Source organism: Fringilla coelebs, assembly GCF_963513975.1.
Source record: "Fringilla coelebs genome assembly, contig: SCAFFOLD_30, whole genome shotgun sequence".
Lineage (NCBI taxonomy): Eukaryota > Metazoa > Chordata > Aves > Passeriformes > Fringillidae > Fringilla > Fringilla coelebs.
In genome coordinates, this window is record NW_028167448.1 from 5747026 (window position 1) to 5766777 (window position 19752).

Genomic DNA, 19752 nt, shown 5'->3' on the forward strand with positions numbered 1-19752 from the left:
TCTAAACTCTGGTTTACAAAATCCTAGTATTTTCTAGTTCTCTTCCTGCACAATCTAATTCAAGCATTGTTTCTACTGACACTCGCTTTACTGCCTTGCAACACGCTGTGGTTGTTACAGCAAAAAGTTTGATATGCCCACAAACACAGACAGACAGACACACACACACACCACCTCTCTTATCTCAAATTCACAAGAGTCAGGGCTTGAATTGCTGGGGGGGAATTATTGGAATTCCTTTAATTTGTTTTACTACAGTTAAACATGAATCACCCTACTGTAGTTCTTTTGTGTAAAATGCTACACTTGTTGCAAACAAATACCTAAAACTTCTACAAACCCTGCTATACAATTTGAGCATCAAATTACCACAATGTGGGGGAAGAGCCACACAAACTCACTGGGAAATGGCATAGCTCTCAAAGTGCTCACTTTTCTTAACGCAACACAGACAACACAGCATACAATACTTCAGCATTTACCTACATCAGCTTTCTCTGGTTCTCACACACCCTGGACACAATCAAAATAACAGCACACAGTAAAATTCTAGAGATCAAGTCTAACTACCAGGCAGAAGAGGAACTCCCTGAGCTCATACTCACGGTTAAAATGTGCTCCATCTACACAAATCACTACCTCTAAACACAATAAATACCTTCACCGACGTTTCTCCACTTGTTCCACTTCTCCGCAGGGCACTCCCTGTCCTCACAGCCTGCCTCGGCCGGTGCCTCCGGCCCCACTTGGCCCTGTCAGTTGCGGGTAGAAACCCCCCCGCACTGTAGATATACTCCCTTTGTACACCATGCACTCGCACGATTACAAACACAGTAACATTAATTGCACAATGCATTAACTGTACAACAATACAGTGTCTGGACACCACACACACACACACACACACACGGGAGTCCACTCGAACCCACCCCCAGGGTCGATAGCGGCCGCTCTATCAGACAGTGAACTCTCATCTCCCAGTTGCTCTATCAAGCAGGGCTCAGGCCGAGCACTCAGATGTCTCTGAGTGACTTATTCAGCCTTCCTATCCCCCAGGGGCCCTCCTAATACATACCGAATCCTCTGCACACCAGCAGGTCCTTGTTTGTCTCCTCAGGAGGCAAGCTGAGACGAGCGGAGCTCCTCCGGGAAGATCTCGGGGGGCACCTAGGAGGGTCTGTTTATCCCTTCTGTCCTGTGGGGACAGAGATGGTCCCTTCGTGGTCAACAGAATGTTTTGAGGAAAAGATCAAAAACTCTACAACTTGTGAAAGTTGTAAAGCCAGTATGTTTATTGCAGCACTGAACGCATGCAGGGATTACTCCCCTCAAAAGGCATGCGTAATTCTGTGAACTTCAGGTCTCTTTTTATGGCTCTCTCAAATAAATATGCATATAATTTCACAACAGGTTCATACATATTCATTCTACTGATTTCATGTGACACTTGCTACTAATTCTTCAGAAGGAACTCTTGGGTCAGGTTGCCTTGCTCTGTCTGCTCTCTTCTTCCCCCCTTAATCTCTTGTCTTTTGGCTAAAGCAGTCTCTCTAAGCACAGGCCCTTCAAGAGAACAGGCAGTGAGACTAAACAGCAAGCTACAGACAATTCAAGGATGGACATTTCACCTAAATCAAAATGGATTTCTACCCTGGAAAATTTCTACTCTGTCTCACAGGTAAGTATCCCACAGCACCGCCGGTGTCCAGGGGGGCCCCACGAGGATCTGGAGGGTCTGGGCACCTGCAGGTGACAGGGAACACCAGCCTTCCAGGGCCACAGTGCAGGGCTGAGGAGAGCAGAGTGGGGCCATGGCATCCCCCGAGTACTCACCAGAGAGGCCGAGGGTTTGGGCTGGAAGGGAGAAGGGACAGGGCTCAGTAGTGGTGGCAACATAGGGACAGTGGCACCGAGGTTAGGGTGTCTCCAAACTGTCCCTATGGGGACATCAGTTCTTGTGGGAAAGTGCATGGGGGTGGCCCCAAAAGATTGGAAGAGGCCAGGGGTCATGTCTGTGTCTCAGCTACCCGTGCACCACATCTGTGTGGCACAGACACCTTGGGAACAGGGACACCAAGGCCACCCTGGGCTGAGGAAGAACATGGGGACACTGTGGACACCCCAGGCACAAGGACACCACGGACACAGCCCATGCTGGCCCAGGTCACCCCCAGCAGCTCATGATCCCATCCCCATGATCCCATGTCCATGACCACATCTTCATGGTTCTTGTCCCCTTCTGTCCCTGCATCCCAGTTCCCTTGTCCCTATCCCCAGAGCTATCTGAGACTAAAGGTGCCAGTCCCCACATTCCTGCTCCCACATCCCCATCCCCAAATTCCTGCCCCCTGTTCCTGTCCCCAAAGCAACCCTACATCAGTCACAGTCCCACCAAGGTCAACTGTAGGTCACATGGACTGGCTCTGCTGGCACTGGGGACCTCAGGGGACTCCGCAGCCCCCCTGTGCACGCTCCCCTCCCCATCCCCAGGGTGTCAGGCCTGTGCCTGGGGAAGTCACCCCACAGGAGCAGTGCCACCTTCCCAGCCATCCCGGTGTCCCCAGCCATGTGCACTGGCTGTCACTCGCTGCTGTGGCCACCACTCCCCTGGCTGGTGGCTCTTTGGATGAAAGGGAAGGAAGCAAGGTCACGTCTGTCCCCACGTGTAGGTGGCCTTTGGTGGGGGCAGGGTGGCCACAAGCTGGGCAGAGGCTGGGGACAAGGCTGGGTGGGACAAGGTGAGACATGGGATTCCCAGGAGTGGGGGGCTCAGTGGGTTTGGGGAGGCAGGGTTCAGTCCCTGGGGAATGGGGGTTTTGAGTAGGGGGAGTCACTGGGAATGAGGGTGCCATGAGAATGGGGGTCCCCAGAGCTGGGGGGACAAAGGGATGGGAGTCCCAGGGGAACCTGGGCTCCAGAGATTTGGGGTCATGGCATGGGGGAATGGTAGGTGCTGGGAGAATCAAGGTCCTGGGGGAAGGAGGATTTCAGAGGATGGAATGAACAGGAGAGGGTGCCTTGGAATGGGATCTTGGGCCATGGAGATCAGTGGGGAATGTCAGCACTGTGATGGGCTTGCAGAGAGGGTGGGACATAAGGAATGGGGCTCCCACAGTCGGGTTCCCAGGGTAATGGGAGTGTCAGGGATGGGCATGTCACAAACTGTCCTTATTGACGGATTTCGTGATGATTTGTTTCCAAAGCATTTCTCAGTACAAAATACCAACACGGCAAAGGGGTTTGCAGTAACCGTCAAAACAGTGCACTTTATTGAATGATTACAGCAAAAATGCGTGTGAGGGAAAAGAGGGAAAGTGGGGAAAGCATCTGGAAAAGTAGGGGGATAAAGAGAAAAGAGGAGGCTATAGCTACCACCCGTGAAAGTGACGGGGTCCTTCAGAGTCCAGTCGAGGTTCCATCAGTTGAGGAGTTGTTCCAAGCGGGGGTAAGATCTTCAAATTGCACTGGTTAACCTGGGGGTTTTTATCCTATGGAAGACTGCGAAAGGCGGTGGGGGGAATAATGCAATAGTTTCCTTCTTGGTCCAATAGTCCCAATAACCACTACCCGTGAGCAAACATCACGGTCTGCACCCCCGAGCAAACATCACAGTCTGTTCTGTTCCCCCCACCAGTTCTCCCCAGGTTTCAGTCTCAATCCTTGGGAAGAAAATGAGTTTTCTTTATGTGAGGGTTTCATGTCTCAGTCCTTGGAGAAGAGACTTCTCCCATCTCAGTCAGTCAGTCACGGTGGTTGCAGAACAGATGAAAGGTCTTCTGTGGGGACCACTTAAAGGTTATTCCAGAAAAGAGTCCATCCAAACTGAGAGGCAGGGAAATTCCAAGGCTTGCTGTTGCAAAACGGGTCAAGGTGCTCCTTTGCACAATTACTTGGCAGGCTGGGAGTCACATCTCGACCTTGTAAGCTTGGCAGACTTTCGTCAAACCCAGATATCAAACAGGATATTGGGGTGGTCTCAGTTTCTGTCCTTTTTTATGACGAAAATCATGAGACAAATGAGAGAAATTTCAGACAGACTATCACAGGGCAGTTGCTGGGTGGGCTGATGGGTCACAGCTCCTTCCTTGGGTGCTTCAGATTTTGGGATTACCCAGAGCCCAGCACAGACCCCACAAATAACCCCACAAGTAATCCCCCCACAAGGGGGTCACCCCAGCCTTATTCCAAGGGGCTCTAGGTCTCTGTCCCAACAACTCCCAGTGAATTTTTTGTCTCTTCATTTCCATTTCCATCATTTTACCCCTCAATTTCACAAGCCCCCAGTTGAGACGTTGATGATCCTGGAGAGGCCCTGAGCAGGAAAGGGGTTGGGGGAAGCCCAGGGTGGGGGAAGCAGGGGTGAGGGGTCTGCAGGGAGGGCTGGGGAGGCTGTGCAGGATGGGGGTGTCTGGCTGTGCCTCCTCTACAATTGCACTTTGTCTCTCCCACAGCAGAAGGAAGAGGCCATTTGACACCTTTGTCACATGGGGGATGGGTTCTTTCTTGGGGGGTCACATCCAGGGTGCTCCTGTGCTGGGGGGATCCTGTCCCAGGGAGGACAACTGATGGCCAAGGGGGCCCTGTCCTGTGGCTTGACAGGACCCTCTAGGAGGGTCCAGACTTCTCCCTTCTAGCCCACCCCCTGCAGGATCTGAGCCAGCAAGAGCAGCTTGGGAATGGAGCCCACGGCAGGAAGGAGGCCCCAAACTCCTGATCCTTGAAGCCAGTGGCCATCCAAGGGTGGGGCTCAGCCGTGGCCCAGCCCCACTGCACAGGGGTGGCCATTGCCCAGCCCTGCTCTGGCCAGCCCCAGGTGGCAGCCAGGACCTGAGGCTCCCCCCTGCCCCCTTGGCTTTGATTCTGGCAGCTTTAGAGCTGCTGCAGAGGTGAGAATTCTGTGGGGGAAAAAGGCCTGCCTGTGGTTTGCTCAGCCCTGCAAGAAGCACAAACCCCAAAGGGATCCCAAGCAGTGGCTCTGCAAGGGCCTTTGATGGTTTTCAGAGCAGGGCTGGCTGGAAAGCCCCCTGCAAGGGCAGCTGGGAGGGAACCAGTCTGGAAATGCAGCAATTGATCATTTGTTCCACTAGGTAAGGGACTGAGGGAGCCCCGGAACTACTGCAAATCCCACAACAATCTGTTCAACAACATGATCTGGACCCTCCTTCTTGAACAAAACCTACAGCCTTCTGGAACCTCATGGAAAGAATGTTTGGTTTCAGACTATAGCTGCCAAATAAGAGAGAAAAGTATAGAAATATCGAGCAGTGGCTCTGCCCCGTGGCTGTCGTGGAGCTCTGGGTAGTGACCCTGTCTGGATTCCAGGTGTCCCCAAAGCTGCTCCATCCCTGTCCTCCTCACCTGAGTGAAAGGCTGAGGGTTTGCAGGAATTGTGGTGTAAAGCCACCAGAGGTGCTGTTGTGGACCCGAGACCTGCCTGGGGTCAGGCGCTGCCTTCCTTCCATTTGGGATCATGGAAAGAGGTCGCAGGCGATGGGCAGGACGTGTGCTGGTCCCGGGACACTGGTATGCGGCCACTAGGCCCTAGGATGCAACCTGCTGCTTCTGTGGCGTCTACCCGCTGCTGGTGGTTATGCCGGGATCGATTGGTGCCCGTGAGTTTGCAAAAGGAGCCCCTGGTTCCCCTCCTCCCTCCCGTCCAAGGCCACCATGGACCCTGAAGGGGATGGAGCTCGACCGGGGCGCCCCCTGCTGGCCGGGAGTGCTCCCTGCAGCGCCCCTCCTGCCCATGGTTATAACTGCCACAAAAACCAACAGCACTGAGCGGGAGGGAAAGTTCTGGTTTTGTGTTGTTGGTTCTGTACTGGTTTATAAATTTCCCAGTAAAGAGCCCTTATTCCTTTTACTACACTTCTGCCTGAAAGCCCCATAACCTTTGAAATGAAAAAATGTTTTAGGTATGGGTCTTCTTTGCATTCCAGGAAGATTCCTACTTTCTTTGGCAGATATTTCTCATTTCAATGAGTTGCCAAATCCTGAGTTCCAGCGTGGATGGGACAGACACCCCAACAGGAGACAGGGTCAGAGACTTGGCTACCTCATGCTCTGCCTTTGAACCCTGTTGGGCCACCAAGGGCCCTCTCCCCAGCTGACACTTCTGCTCACCTGGCCACTCAGGAGCTGGCTTTGGCAGAGCATCACACTGTCCCCAGTGTGCCACGGCTGACAGACTGATGGACAGATGGGCCCTGTCTCACATAAAGCAAGGCCTGACCCACCCCTGCTACACACAGGTGTTCTAAATGTCTCCAGACATCAAATGTTTCCTGTCTCTGGCACCCTGCCCTGTGCCATGGCCTGATCCCGTTGTACCTGGCAAAGGGGGAGGCTCTGGAACCCACAAAGGGCCTTTGTGACAGCCTTGTGTAGGGAATACAACAGAGGAGGGGTTTGGGGCAGGGAAGAAGAGAATCCAGAGACTCCTGAAGGCTGCTGTGGCCATCCGAGCAAGGAAGATCAAGCGCTCTGCCAGGTTCCTCTGGTGGAAGAAACGTGCTGTGGAAAATGTCTGGGGTTTGTTTCTTTTTGGGGGCTTTCTGTAGAAATTGTTCCTTTTGTGACCCTTTGGACTCAGAACCTTGTTGCTGTTGTTATTGGTTTTATTCTCTCTCATTGCTGTTGCAGGAAATTGTTCTTCTCTCAGCCCTTTGGGATCTTTGTGCCCCCATAGGGAGGAAGAGGGGCAGTTCTTAGCGGCAGCACACACACGAGTGGGTGCCCATGGGGGGGACCCCCAGTTCCCCCCAGTTCCCCCAGTGTCACAGTGTCACAGCACATTCCCGTAGATGTCACCGGGTTCCTGTGGTCGTCCCTGGAGTCCCCGCAGTTCCGCGTAGGTCACCTGGGGATCCTGGAGTGTGGTGGCACGGGGGGACACTGCGAGAGACATGGGCTGTGGGTTCTGAGTGGGGTGACACTCATGGGTGACGTGTCCCTCTGTGTGTGTCCCCCCCATACTTACCCGATGTCCTCTTGGTGACCACGATGTGGGTGTACAGCACCTCCCCCTCCCCTGGGGGGGCTGGGGGAGCCAGGGGGGCCCTGAGGGAATAAAGGGGATGTGGGGGAAGGAATGGGAAGCCTTGGGGTTGGGGGTGAAGGTTAGAGGGTGGTTTGAGCCCCCCACTCACCTTTCCTGATTTTTCCTGGCAGCTGCAAAGGAAAGAGGGGAGGGGTGACTATGGGGTTCCTGGGCCCTGAGTCCTCTCAGGAATCCTGAATGCCCACGAGACCCTCAATTTCCCACAGGATCCCCAAGCATCCTTGAAGTCTCCCAGTATTCATGAACATTCACAGTGCCCCCGACAAAATCAGCCTCAAGAACCCAAAGCCCAGCAGGGACAGAGACCCCTCAAACGCCCCAAGGGCCCCTTAAAGAACCCCCAACATCCCTGCAGGACCATCCAGCACCTCCCCAAAGCCCTACAGGACCCCTAGACAAGGTCATAATTATGGAGCTGTGTGTGCTGCCCTATTGTTCCCCAGTTCAGAGGTCCTCAACAGCTCCTTGAGACCCCTGTCCCCCCATTGTCACCCACCCACACGGTGCCACCAGTGCCAGGCCACAATGACACCCACAAGCAGGAGCAGAAACAAAAGGGCCCCACTGACCCCTGCAGCCACTGCAAGAAACAGAGGGGGACACATCAGGGTCACCCATCACCCCAGGGATCCGGCACTCCCTGGTGACCATGTGTGACCCCACCTGTGTCCCTGTGCATCCCTGTGTCCTGCGGTGTCACCTCCAGGACACCAGGGGTGATGGTGGCATTGGCCACAGGCCACTGTGGGGACAGAGACAGGGCTGAGGTCACAGGGAGGGGCTGGCAGCCGGTGTGGGGGGATAGGGATGGGGGGGATGGGTGTGATGGGGGATGTCAGAATTGGGGTCACACTAGAGAGGGGTGAGGTGACTAGGGGAGAGGTAGAAGGACACAAGAAAGATGTAAGGGGCGGCAAAGAGGTACCCAAGGTTGCCTGAGCAGGCAATGGGGGGTTTCCGTGCCCATCCCCCCACTCACTGCTCACTGTGACACGGAGCCAGGTGCTGCTCTTCCGCAAGGGCACCCCTCAAGGCCCACCTGGCAGCTGTAATTCCCCAAGTGGGAGACTCCCACGATGGGCACCAAGCAACTGTGGGGACCCCTGTGGGCCCCCCACCACCTGCCCATCCCAGTAGAACACATGCAGGAGTGGGGCTTGGGATTGCAGGGGTCTGAGGGTGCTGAGGCAGCTTAGAGTCAGGGGGGACCCCTCGGTGGGCTTGGGGGGACCCTCCAGCACCGGCACAGGGGAGAGCTCAGGGCAGGAGAGGGGAGGGGGATTTGTGGCACTGAGTCTCTGGGGAAGGGCTGTGGGAGTGTTGGGGTGGGGGCTTTGGGGTGCTCACCGTGCACTGTCACGGTCACTGGCGCTGACTCCTGCCACCCCCAGGATCCCACCAGGCCCTTGCAGCTGTAGCGGCCACTGTGGCTCAGCTGCAGAGGGGACAGGGACAGCTGGGTGCCATTGGGGAACACTCCCAGTTCCTTCTCCTCGTGGTAGAAGGACACCGAAGTGATCGGTTTGTCTCGCCAGCTCCGGCAGCGCAGTGTCACCGTGTCCCCCTCCAGCAGCATCCGTGCCGGCACCTGCAGCACCAGCCAGGCTGGGGGACAGGGGGCTCCTGTCACATCTCAGGGATCTGGAGCATCCCCATGTCACTGGGACCTCCCCACTGGGCCACACCCAGCGCACCAGGAGTCCCCAGTACCCCCGCGCTTTCGACCACACTGGGATGCACTGGGATATCCCCAGAGCAGGGGACAGGCTCTGGTCACACCAGGAGGGGACCCAGGGAGCTGAGCCCCCCCAGAGCCCTCGGGGTCCCAGCCTGGGGACAACCAAACCTCCCTCACCATCTGAGACATTCATGGTAGGGCTGAGCCCACTGCCGGGTCTGTCACACTCATAGGTGCCACTCAGGGTGACATTGAGGCGGTCGCATCCCTGTTGCCACCAGCGCCGCCCGTTCCTGTACCAGGTGGTGTCACTGGCGCTCCCTGAGCCCTGGCAGGTCAGTGTCACCCAGTCCCATTCCACCGGTGGCGTCCAGGGGGGCTCTACGAGGAGCTGGGTGGTCTGGGCCCCTGCAGGTGACAGGGAACACCAGCCTGCCAGGGCCACCTTGGGGCTGGGGACAATGGGGTGGGGACATGGCATTCACCGAGGACTCACCAGCGAGGCCGAGGGTCAGTGCTGAAAGGGAGAAGGGACAGGGCTGGGAGGGGGTGGCACTGCAGGAACAGTGGCACAAGGCATGGGGTGTGGGGTTTCTCTGAAACATCTCAGTGGGGGCTTTGGTGTGGCACAGAGGTCTCCAGGACAGGGACACAGCAGCCAACACATGCTGAGGCATGGGGACCCTGTGCTGGCATAGGTCACCTCCACCAGCCCCACAGCCACAGCCCCATGGCACCTGTCCCCATGGCCCAAGCACATGGTACTTGTCCCCTTGTCCCTGTCCCTGCATCCTTCTGTCCCTGTCCCCGCAGCTGCCCCAGCTACAAGGTTCCTTCTGCCACATCCATGTCCCCACATTTCCATCCCCCTGTCCCTGTCCCCCCATCCCAGTTCCACTCATCCTGTCCTCTTTTGCTGCCCCCACGGCCACCCCACAACTCTGGTCACACTGGGCTCCATGCCCTGCTGACCTTGGGGACCTCTGGGGACCCTGCAGCCCCCCTGTGCACCCTCCCTTCCCCATCCCCAGGGTGTCAGGCCTGTGCCCAGGGCACTCACCCCACAGGAGCAGTGCCACCTTCCCGGCCATCCCGGTGTCCCCAGCCATGTGGACTGGCTGTCACTCACTGCTGTGGCCACCGCTCCCCTGGCTGGCGGCTCTTCGGATGAAGGGGAAGGAAGCGAGGTCACATCCGTCCCCACGTGTAGGTGGCCCTTGGTGGGGCAGGGTGGCCACAAGCTGGGCACAGGCTGGGGACAAGGCTGGGTGGGACAAAGTAGGACATGGGGTTCCCAGGAGTGGGGGGCTCAGTAAGTTTGGGGACCCAGGGCTGGGTGTCTAGGGGAATGGGAGATCCCTGGGATTGTGTGCCTGGGGAATGGGGGTGCTGAAGAGTGGGAGTCATTGGGAAGGGGGGGTGGCATGGCAATGGGGGTCCCCAGAGCTGGGGGGAACTCAGGGATGGGAGTCCCAGGGGAATGTAAGTTCCAGGGATTTGGGGTCAGGAGATGGGGGTCCTCGGGATGAGGGTGCTGGGGGAATGGGGAGTCCTGGGAGAATAAAGGCTCTGGAGAAAGGGAGATTTCAGGGGATGGAATGAACAGGAGAAGGTTCCTTGGGAGTGGGGTGCTGGACCATGGAGATCCTGGGGAATGGTAGTGCTGGGATGGGGGTCCCAGGAATGGGGGGATATAAGGAATGGGGCTCCCATGTTTGGGTTCCCAGGGGAAGGGGGGTACCAGGGATGGGAAGTTGCTGGATGGGCACAGGAATCTCATCTCCTTTCCTGGGTGCCTCAGATTTTCGGGTGACCCAGGGAACAGCCCTGCCCAAAAGGGGTGCTGGTTTCCTGTGCAGACATCACATGGGGTCCTCTGCTTCTGTGCCCTCCCATGCCCTTGATGCCTCCTCTCTTTATTTCTCTTTTTTCTTTATTTTCCTCACTTTTGTGCTAGGTCCCCTCACCCCCAGTTCCTGGCTCAGCAATCCCAGAGAGCACCTGAGCAGGGAAGGGGTTGGGGGGACCAAGGGGAATGGGAAAATGGGGAGTGGGGAGTGCAGGGAAGGGTGGGGAGGCTGTGGGAGATGGAGGTGTTGGGCTGTGCCCCCTCAACACTTTAACCTGCTTTTTCCTGGACAAGAAGGAAGAGGCTGTTTGTGCTCAGTTTCAGACGGGAAAGGGATGGGGGGGGCGGGGGGGGTGTCTGTCCTGGGGGGGCACATCCAGGGGGCTCCTGTTCTGGGAGGATCCTGTCCCAGGGGGTGACACATCCTGGAATGGGGGAACCTTTACCAGAGGGTGGCGGTTCCAGAAATGTCCCTGCACATTCCTGGCTGGGAGCCTGTCCCAGGGGTGGCACATCCTGGGGACCCCTGTCAATCCAAGGGTGGGGCCCAGCCATGGCCCAGCCCCACTGCACAGGGATGGCCATTGCCCAGCCCTGCTCTGGCCAGCCCCAGGTGGCAGCCAGGACCTGAGGGTCCCCCCTGCCCCCTTGGCTTTGATTCTGGCAGCTTTAGAGCTGCTGGAGAGGTGAGAATTCTGTGGGGGAAAAGGCCTGCCTGTGGTTTGCTCAGCCCTGCCTGTGGTTTGCTCAGCCCTGCACGAAGCACAAAACCCAAAGGGAGCCCAAGCAGTGGCTCTGGGAGGGCCTTTGATGGTTTTCAGAGCAGGGCTGGATGGAAACCACCCCTGCAGTGGTAGCTGGGAGGGAACCAGTCCGGAAATACAGGAATTGATCATTTTGTCCCTGTCCCCAAGGGACTGACAGACCTCCAGAACTACTGCAAATCCCACACCAATCTGCTCAATAACCTGACCCGGACCCTCCTCCTCCTTCCTGCCTTGCCGTGGGTGGACAGTGGCCGGATGCCCCGCACCCACCACAGCCGCTCCCTCACTGCCCTCTGCACCTGGATGGGGAGAGAAAATTGAGCAAAGTGTTCCTGGGTTGAGACAAGCACCAGGAGAGATCACTCATCAAATCCTGTCATGGGCCAGACTGCCTCGGATTTAGAGATATGAATTGAATTTATTGCTGTCAAAATCAGAGCAGGATAAGGAGAAGCCAAATAAACCCTTCAATACACCTTCTCCCTGGTATTCATAACAATGTAGTCATTGGCTTTCTCTAGGATATTGGTTTTTGCAAACTATTTTGATACAATACAGTTTGTAATCACTTTTTAACAGCTTTTGATACACTACAGTTTGTCAGCCTTTCTACCCTAATCACTGTGTAGAATATATATTTCAATGTGATAAATATAGTTAGGGCTCTCACAAAATATCAAGACAGAGACAATGTGTTGTGTATTACAACATGAACTGTTGCAGAAGTAGCTAATGCCTTTATTTGTGTAACTAAGTGACAATGGTGAGAATTTCATGAAATAGCTAATGTTGATTTAAAGTATTGGTGGAGTATCTCATCTGTATGATAAGAACACACTGAAAACTAGCAAGTAAAAAAACATCAAAAGAAAGACTGCAAAGAGGAATTTACCACGGACCCTTTGTTTACCAAGAACTGTCAAACCACAAAACAGGGGGGCCTTGTGAGAACATAAAAGATATAAATTTACTCTGCAGTATGGCATGTACTTTATGAAAATGAATCAAGGGCAAAACCAAGCAAAAGAATTCCTGGGACATGTAAACTGGAAAGAATATTTGAATATGTGTAATCCTCCTGAATATGTATTTAAGCAATACAATGAAAAGGTGTGTAAGACAAATTGTTGTAGTTAACGGTGTGCCTCTGGCATTTGCCAAGCACCCAGCATGCTGTTTACTGATCCTTTTATCTCTTATTAATAATTTACAAATTCTAAAGAGTGAGACTTGTTTCTCACATGGTTTAATCAAAAGCTGCATTTTGTGTACAGAAAGAGTTAAAAGGGTCGTGTGCCCCCCTGGCACTGGGAGGGGGAATGAGGAGCCCCATGGGTGCTGTGAAGAGCCAGAAGAGACCCTGAGGGGAATCGATGCCCCCCAGTGCCCTCCAGTGCCCCCCAGTGCCCCCAGTGTCACAGCACGTCATCGTAGTGACGGGGGTCCCGCTGTCCCTTGTAGGTTCCCAACAGCTCCACGTTGGTCACATGTGGATCCTGAGGTGGGGCAGGGCCAGGGGACACCTGTGGGGGCAATGAGAGTGACACCAGTTGTGGGGACCTGGGTGGAGGGTGACACCCATGGGTGATGTGTCCCTGTCCCCTCCCTGAATTCTCCCACTGCCCGCTTGGTGCCATCAGTCACTTTCTCTTTCCTGCAGCAGAAAGAAGAGGTCATTGGTCTGGTTTATAGAATCCTTCTAACCACTGCTCTCCCCACAACTCCCTCACAAGAAAAACACAAACTAATCCCAAAGAAATGAGACTTTTTTGCTCTCTTTATGATTCCCTTGGTGCATCCCACAGCAGCATTTGCTTATGGATAACAGAGAGTGTGGAATCTCCCTGAGTGTCCAACAGCTCCATGGGATTGTTCCCTGCCTGCTGGGCAGCAACCCAGACCATGACGAAGCCTTTTCTTAGGCCATCTTTAGGAACTCTCCCCATTTTGCTCATTCCCATCCTGAAACTTTATTGACTTTCCATGGAGGAAGGGGAGAAGCTCTGTCCATCCTTGGGACACTGCACAGGAATCTCTGGAAATGCCTGTGTGTGCCTCAGGGTCTGATTCCCTGGTAAATCCACTCCAGCCTGCCCTGAATTCCCCTGCCTGGGCACTCCCTGCTCCTGCTGTGACACCCCTGTTCCCCAGTCCCTCGGGTGCAGCCCCTGCTCAATATTTCCACACGTTTCCCTCTCTTCTGGTGTGCACATCCGGAACCCAAGGATTCCTTCCAGCAGGTTCCAAAGGGCTGCAGGTTATGTTCAAGAAGGAGGGTCCAGGTCAGGTTGTTGAGCAGATTGCTGTCTTTGCAGTAATTTTGTGGTTTTCTCAGTCCCTTGGGCAAAGGGACAAAATGATCAATTCCTGCATTTCCAGACTGATTCCCTCCCAGCTGCCCTTACAGGGGCTTTCCATCTAGCCCTGCTCTGAAAACCATCAAAGGCCCTCACACAGCCACTGCTTGGCCTCCCTTTGTGTTTTGTGCTTCTTGCAGAGCTGAGCAAACCACAGGCAGGCCTTTTACCCCCACAGAATTCTCACCTCTGCAGCAGCTCTAAAGCTGCCAGAATCAAAGCCAAGGGGGCAGGGGGGACCCTCAGGTCCTGGCTGGCCAGAGCAGGGCTGGGCAATGGCCATCCCTGTGCAGTGGGGCTGGGCCATGGCTGGGCCCCACCCTTGGATGGCCACTGGCTTAAAAGAGGAGGAGTTTGGGAGCTCCTTCCTGCCCTGGGCTCCATTCCCTGACTGTTCTTGTAGGCTCAGATCCAGCAGGGGATGGGCAAGAAGGGAGAAGTCTGGACCCTCCCAGAGGGTCCTGCCAAGCCGCAGGACAGGACCCCCTTGGCCAGAATGTGTCCTCCCTGGGACAGGATCCCCCCAGCACATAAGCACCCTGGATGTGCCCCCGCAGGAAAGAACCCATCCCCCATGTGGCAAAGGTGACAAATGACGTCTTCCTTATTCTGCTGCAGGAGAGACAAAGTGCAATTGTAGGGGAGGCACAGCCAGACACCCCCATCCTGCACAGCCTCCCCAGCCCTCCCTGCAGACCCCTCACCCCTGCTTCCCCCACCCTGGGCTTCCCCCAACCCCTTTCCATGCTCAGAGCCTCTCCAGGATCATCAAGGTATGAAGTGGGGGCTTGAGAAATTGACAGGTAAATTGATGGAAATGAAAAGGAAGAGAGGGAAAAGTCACTGGGGGTTGGTGGGACAGACACATGGAGCCCCTCAGAATCAGTCTGGGGTGACGCTCTGGTTACAGGCACCTTGAGGGGTCTATGCTGGGCCCTGGGTAACCCCAAAATCTGAAGCACCCAGGGAAGGAGCTGTGACCCATCAGCCCACCCAGCAACTGCCCATCCCTGACACCCCCATTACCCTGGGAACCCAACCATGAGAGCCCCATTCCTTATGTCCCACCCTCTCTGCAAGCCCATCCAGTACCAACATTCCCCATTGATCTCCATGGTCCAGGACCCCATTCCAAGGAACCCTCTCCTGTTCATTCCATCCCCTGAAATCCTCCTTCCCCCAGGACCTTGATTCTCCCAGCACCTACCATTCCCCAATGCCATGACCCCAAATCTCTGGAGCGCACGTTCCCCTGGGACTCCCATCCCTGTGTCCCCCCAGCTCTGGGGACCCCCATTCCCATGGCACTCCCATTCCCAGTGAGTCCCCCTACTTAGCACCCCCATTCCCCAGGGATTGAACCGTGCCTCCCCAAACCCACTGAGCCCCCCACTCCTGGGAACCACATGTCCTACTTTGTCCCACCCAGCCTTGTCGCCATCCTGTGCCCAACTTCTGGTCACTCTGCCCCCACCAAGGGCCACCTCCACGTGGGGACAGATGTGACCTCGCTTCCTTCCCTTTCATCCAAAGAGCCGCCAGCCAGGGGAGCAGTGGCCACAGCAGCGAGTGACAGCCAGTCCACATGGCTGGGGACACCAGGATGTCCGGGAAGGTGGCACTGCTCCTGTGGGGTGAGTGCCCCAGGCACAGGCTTGACAGCCCGGGGATGGGGAGGCGAGCGTGCACAGGGGGGCTGCAGAGTCCCCTGAGGTCCCCAATGCCAGCAGAGCCAGTCCATGTTACCCACAGTGGACCCAGGTGGGACTGTGACTGATGTAGGGTGGCTTTGGGGACAGGAACAGGGGGCAGGAATTTGGGGATGGGGATTTGGGGGCAGGAATGTGGGGACTGGCACCTTTGGGCTCAGGTAGCTCTGGGGATAGGGATAAGGGAACTGGGATGCAGGGACAGAAGGGGACAAGAACCGTGAGGATGTGGCCATGGGGATGGGATCATGGGGATGGGACCATTAGCTGGTGGGGGTGACCTGGGCCAGCATGGGCTGTGTCTGTGGTGTCCTCATCCCCAGAGTGTCCCCGTGTTCTGCCTCAGCCCAGGGTGGCCTTGGTGTCCCTGTTCCCAAGGTGTCTGTGCCAAAGAGATGTGGTGCACGGCTAGCTGAGACACAGACATGTCCCCTGGCCTCTTTCAATCTTTTGGGGCCACCCCCATGCACTTTCCCACAAGAACTGATGTCCCCATAGGGACAGTTTGGAGACACCCTAACCTGGGTGCCACTCTCTCTATGTTGCCACCACTACTGAGCCCTGTCCCTTCTCCCTTCCAGCCCAAACCCTCGGCCTCTCTGGTGAGTACTCGGGGGATACCATGGCCCCACTCTGCTCTCCTCAGCCCTGCGCTGTGGCCCTGGAAGGCTGGTGTTCCCTGTCACCTGCAGGTGCCCAGACCCTCCAGGTCCTCGTGGGGCCCCCCTGGACACCAGCGGTGCTGTGGGATACTTACCTGTGAGACAGAGTAGAAATTTTCCAGGGTAGAAATCCATTTTGATTTAGGTGAAATGTACATCTTTGAATTAAGTCTGTACCTTGCTGTTTAGTCTCACTGCCTGTTTTCTTGAAGGGCCTGTGCTTAGAGAGACTGCTTCAGCCAAAAGACAAGAGATAAAGGGGGGAAGAAGAGAGCAGGCAGAGCAGGGTAACCTGACCCAAGAGTTCCTTCTGAAGAATTAGTAGCAAGTGTCACATGAAATCAGCAGAATGAATATGTATGAACCTGTTGTGAAATTATATGCATATGTATTTGAGAGAGCCATAAAAAGAGACCTGAAGTTCACAGAAATACGCATGTCTTTTGAGGGGAGTAATCCCTGCATGCGTCCAGTGCTGCAATAAACATACTGGCTTTACAACTTTCACAAGTTGTAGAGTTTTTGATCTTTTCCTCAAAACATTCTGTTGACCACGAAGGGACCATCTCTGTCCCCACAGGACAGAAGGGATAAACAGACCCTCCTAGGCGCGCCCCGAGATCTTCCAGGAGGAGCTCCGCTCGTCTCAGCTTGCCTCCTGCGGAGACAGACAAGGACCTGCTGGTGTGCAGAGGATTCGGTATGTATTAGGAGGGCCCCTGGGGATAGGAAGGCTGAATAAGTCACTCAGAGATGTCAGAGTGCTCGGCCTGTGGCCTGGTCAATAGAGCGACTGGGAGATGAGAGTTCACTGTCCGATAGAGCGGCCGCTAGCAACCCTGGGGGTGGGTTCGAGTGGACTCGTATGTGTGTGTGTGTGTGTGTGGTGTCTGGACACTGCATCGTTGTATAGTTAATGCATTGTGTAATTAATGTTAGTGTGTTTGTAATCGTGCAAGTGCATGGTGTACAAAGTGCAGGAGGGTTTCTGCCCACAACTGACAGGGCCGAGTGGGGCCAGAAGCACCAGCCAGGTGAGCTGTGAGGGCAGGGAGTGCCCTGTGGAGAAGTGGAACAAGTGGAGAAACATCAGTGAAAGTATTTATTGTGTTTAGAAGTAGTGATTTGTGTAGATGGAGCACATTTTAACCGTGAGTACGAGCTCAGGGAGTTCCTCTTCTTCCTGGTAGTTAGACTTGATCTCTAGAATTTTACTGTGTGCTGTTATTTTGATTGTGTCCAGGGCGTGTGAGAACCAGAGAAAGCTGATGTAGGTAAATGCTGAAGTATTGTATGCTGTGTTGTCTGTGTTGTCTTAAGAAAAGTGGGCACTTTGAGAGATATGCCCTTTCCCAGTGAGTTTTTGTGTTTCTTCCCCCACATTGTGCTAATTTGATACTCAAATTGTATAGTAGCATTTGTAGAAGTTTTAGGTATTTGTTTGCAACAAGTGTAGCATTTTACACAAAAGAGCTACAGTAGGGTGATTCATGTTTAACTGTAGTAAAACAAATTAAAGGAATTCCACTAATTCCCCCCCAGCAATTCAAGCCCTGACTCATCTGAATTTGAGATAAGAGAGGTGGTGTGTGTGTGTCTGTCTGTCTGTCTGTGTTTGTGGGCATATCAAACTTTTTGCTATAACAACCACAGCCTGTTGCAAGGCAGTAAAGCGAGTGTCAGTAGAAGCAATGCTTGAATTAGATTGTGCAGGAAGAGAACTAGAAAATACTAGGATTTTGTAAACCAGAGTTTAGATAGAAGAGATGAATGAGTCCATCAGACTTCAGCTGGTAATACAGTAAGTTTAGACTGAGAAAACCCGACATAGAGGTTAAGTGATAAACTCCAAAGTGATAAATGCCAAAGGAATAGCCTGCAGGCAGTTCCTGGGAGCTTTTAGTGCATTGAGAGGCTGGCACCTTGTGTGCAATGCAGAGGTGCTGATATTGCTGTTCTGCCACCTGGAGGTCTGTGTTGTGAGGAAAAACTGATAAAAGACACTGTGAGTGGAAACAAGATAGTATAAGGAGAAGGAGATAATAAGAACTAACCAGAGCAAAGAAGCTCCTGACCTAGCCCCTTTGGGAGGGGCTCTTTGGGAGAAAGCTGCCAGTAGGGGCAGCTCAGAAAAGAAAGAGATTTATAAGACTTCATTGCAGTTAATGCTGTTTTAAAATGGAAAGGTAAATGAGATAGTCCCATATGTTAGTGTGGTTTTGTTTAAAGAAATCACCAAGAATGGCAAAGGGACTGTGAGATCAGACCGCCCTCAGACCCACTGGTCAGGCAAACTGAAATGCAAAGCGATTACAACTCGCAAAATGAGTACATATAACTTGTTAAAGGCTCCTCCTAAAGTAAAGGAGGATAAAGAAGACCTCCCCAAAAAAGAAGAAGACTCAAACTCCAAAGTTCACACCCATTCACACCCATCCCCCTCCTAGCAGTCCAATTTCACCCAGGACTAGGAGGGAGCAGACCCCTCTACAAGAGGCAGTGAGACCAGAAGAAAAGAAAAGGGTGGAATTTTAGTTGATACAGGAGCCATAGATTCAGTTTTAAATAAAGCTTTAGTACCTGTGGAGAATGATTATGTTACAATGTGAGGAACAACTGGCCAGTCTGAGAAGGCATACTTTTGTAAACCTTTAAAGTAACATGTGTACTTAGGAGCTTTTGTATATGCCCAATTCGCTGAACATTCTCAAATGAAGTAGTTACTCTGGAGGCAAATGATATAAAGAGGTTAAGCTTATCATTAACAGCCATTGAAATTAAGAAAAAACTAGTAAAGAGATATTAGAGCAAGTTTTTTCGGGGGTATGGGCCTCTGCTGTACCAAAGAAAGTGAAGAATGCCCCCCCATAGTAATCAAGCTTAAAGAAATAAAACAACCAGTGAGAATTAAGCAGTACCCCCTGAAGAGAAGTCAAGGAAGAAATCAGCCCAATAACTGATAGTACTAGATTGAGGGCTGTCAATAAATTAATGAAGAATTTATACCCTGTGGTAGCAAATCCATATATTTTACTAACTGGTTTAACACCTGAGCTAATCTGGTTTACTGTTTTAGACCTAAGAGATGCCTTCTTTTGCCTCCCTATCCACAAACCCAGCCAGAAAAATTTTGCATTCAAATGAGAAAGCCCTAAAAGCAGTACAAAACCCAGCTCACATAGTCTGTGTTCCTCAAGGCTTCAAATTCTCCCCCACTCTGTTTGGGGAGCAACTTGCAAAAGATCTGGAGTCCTGGGAAGCTCCACAGGAAGGGAAGCTGTTGCAGTACGTAGATGATCTTCTAATAGCCACTCAGACGAGAGAAGCATGTGTGGCCTGGACAGTAAGCCTCTTGAATTTCCTAAGACTCCAAAGATACAGAGTATCAAAGAAGAAGGCACAGGTAGTGAAACAGAAAGTAATATACCTGGGCTACCAGGTGAGTGCTGGGCAACTGACTTCAAGGCAGGCTTGCAAAGAAGCCATCTGCCAAACCCCAAAACCCCAGACAATAAAGGAACTCCAAACCTTTCATAGGCATGGCAGGGTAGTGCCAGCTGTGGATTAATAATTATGGACTGCTTGTCAAACCCCTCTATGCTCTTATTGCTAATGGAAACAGAGATCTCCAGTGGACAAAGGAAGCCACACAGGCCTTTCACCAGCTAAA